A 4423-nucleotide genomic window follows, 5' to 3' on the forward strand; every position below is an offset into this window, starting at 1 on the left:
GGGAAGGGAAGGGAAGGGAAGGGAAGGGAAGGGAAGGGAAGGGAAGTTTAGCTGCTATGAGAAGCCTTTAGTTAAGATTCTTATGTTAAATACTTGCTATTCTAGGAAAGTGGCATAGCTTAAATGATATATTACGTGGGAAGTCTGTTACGATCTGCTTAGATGCACAGGGGAACCAGGTTCTAAAACATCCCCATAAGCGAGATTAAGGCACAAACAAGGCCAGACGCTGGATCCCAAAACTATAATTCAACTTTATTTTGTAAGACAAAAGATCAGATGGAAAGAAGGAAGATAGAAAAGTAGGAAAAGCTAAGGGTAATTGTTAAAAGCACAGGACAGGAGTTAGCACCACCATGAAGTACTGCTGGCTTGCAAGCTGGTAGATCTCCTCGGGCTTCCTCCCTGGTCGCCTTGTAGCTTTCGAGGGGCAAACCGGCAGGCAGGGTGACAGAGTGGCACAGTCCCCCAGCAGTCACCTGGGCACAGCCTTGTTGAGGTAACCCTTCGATGCCCATTGGCCATTTCACCAGTATCCAAGCTCGGTTTGCCTGGTACCAAGATGGGCCCTGAGTATCCATTGGCTGGTTCCTCAGTCTCCAAGTAAGATCTGCCTGACATACCTTATTTGGGAGAGTAAGTCCTTGCCGTGCTCTTCATTGTAACAACTTTTTCTCTTTTTTTTCTCGTTTACCTCCTTCCGATGTCTTGCTAGGTGCGTCATGGAGCTTTTGCAAATAGCTCAGCTCCTGCAGCAGCTTAGCTGTGGCAGCAAGGCTATTTAGCTCCATCCTCGAGGCAATGGAGAAGCAGACTCCCTCTTTTAATCAGTCCATTACAAAGTCTTACACAGATGGAGCTAGACTGGATTGAAAATGCTTTCATTCATATGGTGTGTTTTCTTCAGAGAAATTAGGTCAGTTTATAGCAAGCAATCAATTTACTGATTTAAGCCTCCTTTTCCAATAGCAGTGTTTGCTGGGATAACTCAACATTAGCATGTTGAGTGTATGTATTTATTTTTAGTGACTGCATATGAACATCCTCTTCCTTGTCCCTGGTGTAAAGAAGGAAAAGTTCATTACAGAAGGGTGCACTGCTGCTGGCTTCAGCTGCTTCAAGAGCAGTTTAAACTCACTCTTATTTTATACTTCAAACAAAATGAAAAAAGATAATTGTCTGAGCCATACCAGGAGTCTTCCCTGAAATAAAATCAGGGTATTTTAGAAGGACTTCTTCTTTAGCGAGTCAATGGAAGGCTGGTGACAACCAGTAAGCTCCAAAGAGAAAAGAATGAGTACTTTCAGTGCTAATAATTTAACCTGTATCTCCTGCAGACATAACTGTATAACCTGCCCTAGAGTTATATCACAGAGAAGGCATTTCTGACAGATTACCTGCTTTTTAAAACCAATCCCATTAAGGACACCCCCAAGCTGTACCCGCAGCCAGCACCCTCTCAAAATCCCCCAAACCCATCCTCGTACCCTGAGCCCAGCCAAGGTTTGTGCAGGTGTGTGACAGGGCCCACATCCCTGGGCACATCTGTTCCCCACCTGCAGTGAGGGAAAAGGAGAGAAGAGGTCCCCAGAAGTGCCAGGCAGCAGGGATGAGAGTGGGGGGACAGCCCAGGCTGGCAGTGGGGATGCTGTCAGGAGGGAGGCTGAATCCTGGCACTGGTCTGATCTCTGTCCTTAGGCTCCCTCTAGAGTTTACATCAAATGAACAAAAGGTCTCGAACTCCACTTGCAGAGGAGGGTGGCATCTCTTAGCCCCGCTTGGCTGCTCTTGGACACTGCTGGATTATGTCCCACGGCCTTTGTAAACTGAAATAGTTCTTTCCTTCCTGATGGTCCCTGCTGCTGAACATCATTGGGCCCTAATCCTGCCCAGAAAGGTTCCTGTTAAGCACGTTATGAATATTCCCAGTGTGCTAAGGTGAATTTTTGGGGCCTGCACCTCGAATTTCATGGTGGCTTTACCCCACATCACTTGAAGAAATCAGCATTTGCTTGAAAAACTGGAGAGTTGGGTAAACAACATTGGCTCAGTAGCAGCTAAGGTGTGTTAGGAGCAAACTTCCTCAAGCCTCCAGCTTTCAAATGGGTCATGCTATGTCCCTGCCTTCTTTAACCTCAGTTTCGGAAGACAAATCCCATGGAGGAGCTGAGGTATTATTCCCAATTTCCCCTCTATTTGCAAGGGAATATTTAAAATCCCAAGCAACCCAGACGCTTTATGTGTGCAGTTCAGATGTGCTTTGCTGATTCACTTGAGAGCCCTATACAGTGCTGGGAAAGGAGGGTGGCCAAAAAGAAGACAGGAAGCTTGCCTAAGCGATTCTGGAGGAAAGAAAAACAGCAAGCGACTCTGCCAGTGGAAAAGCCCAAACAAGAGAGAGGAGAGGGGTAGTGGGAAGAGAGGGGACGGGGACGGGGTGTTCAGACGCTGTTAGAGGAGCAAGGACATTCTTCGCCCGGACCTCCTTGTAAACACTCCTCCCTCCTTCCTGGTTCACTCCCCCAAGTTTTGTTTGGGGTTTGGGTTTTGCTGTTGTTTGTTTTCCTTTCTTTCTCTAATCCTCTCTTCCGATCTTTGATTGGCTGCATCTTCAGCTTAAACGGCCACAGAGCGAGGGAAAACCGGCGAGGAGGAGGCTGGAGCTTTGCGAGGGCGCTCCAGTTCTCGCCCCCTCCTTATCCCCACCCCGCACACCACGCAACGCCTCCCTCCGCAGCCCCACTGCTGTGCCCCTCTTTTGCAAGACGATGGCGCTCTGATCTTTCCACAGCTTTACTTCGGGACTCTCGAGTATATTTTTTTCCTGTATTTTTTTTTCCACGCTTCACTGCTACTACGGGCGGGCGCCTGACTCTCTCCCGATTTGCTGCAGCCATCGGGGGTGCCTGACTGTAAACAAAACACTTTAGATCATGGCAAGGTCGCTGCAGACACAGCCTTTTTTTTTCCTTTCCAGCCGCAGCGATTTAAGGTGGAATGACGAGACCGCATCGAAGTGAAGGGGGGACGAGCCGAAAGAGACGTGGGGGCAGACCCGAGCCCGGAGCGCGGCCGCGGATGCTCCAGGGATGCGGATGCGATTTTAACCCCTTTCCTGATCATTTGTCCCAGCGCGACCCCATCGTTTTCCACCGCGCGGGCTGGGGGCTGCGCTGCCCGCGGGAAGGCGAGCAGCTACCACGGCTGCGGGGGTACACCCCCTCCCCCTTTCCCTCGTCCCAGCCCCTCGGAGAGCAAGGGAGGGTGCTAGAGAAGGATAGAGGGATAAGCCAAGGGCCAGACCGCTCCTCTTTCATTTTCTCTGTTGCTTCCATCAGTGGCTTAAATTATTCGCACCCCCCTTCTCCTCCTCCACCCCCCTTCTCCGCCTCTTTGGATTTAATTATTCGTGCTCAATATACTTGTACAGCATCCAGGAACTCAGTCCCAGGCCCTTGTGCTAAGGGGGGAGACCTTAAAAAAAACAAAACCCAGAAAGTTCTTGTCCTACAGTAACTTGGGGGTTTTTTCTTTTCCAAAGGCTATAGATAAATCAGGGCTCTGTTGCACTGCCGTTGAGTTCCTGGTGGTTTACCTGTGAGGCATGGAGTCTTTTCCAGTGTTTTACACCCTCCTCACATTTTTTTTTCTTTTTCCTGCTATATGTTTCTGCTCTGGTACAATGTCATCATCCTACAGGGCAAGGGGTTTGCCTTTTTTTTTGTGGACTAGGGAGACAAGCAATGACTCACAGGGAGCAGACATTGGGAACTCTTCACCTAAGGAGTCAGTGGTGGGACCTTCAGCATGTTACTAGCAGGCAAGCTCCCGGCAGGGCAGCAGGATGGACATCCTCAGGGAGCACCCAGACATATTTTGCAGATCACTTTGTTACAACTCTCTTGTGTAGATCAACAAAAAACCCTCAGTGTCCCACACCTGACAGAAAATGAAGTTTAAAATGTAACTACCTTGCTGGTGGCAACTGAAGTCAAAGACAGGAAAGCACAGAGAAATGAAGATGAAATCCTGCAAATACAGAAGATGTAGGCCCCACTTTCCCACCTGACACAGTTTTATCATGGACTTGCAACTTCAAAAAAAATTCTCAGGTCCTGCAGACATGTGAATGTCAGTGTTGATTTTCTGCAAGTGAATTGCTAGAACTTGTGGTTGCTGAGAGGAGTTGGAAAACAATTTCCAAGTACTAAAAAACCCAGCATACAAATACAAAATAACATCGCTAATATTATATTTCAACCTTGTGATTTTTAAACTAATCTCATTTGTATTCTTTTTTTCTTTTGCCTGTGCACATAATTTTTTTGAACTCGGGTCTAACGATACTGAGATTACTCTGGTGAGTGGTGTGAGCAGAAGCTGGAGGTGACTACCTCGAGTGTGATGAAGGCCAGCAGACTGC

Source organism: Lepidothrix coronata, unplaced genomic scaffold, assembly GCF_001604755.1.
Source record: "Lepidothrix coronata isolate B3197 unplaced genomic scaffold, Lepidothrix_coronata-1.0 Scaffold208, whole genome shotgun sequence".
NCBI lineage: Eukaryota > Metazoa > Chordata > Aves > Passeriformes > Pipridae > Lepidothrix > Lepidothrix coronata.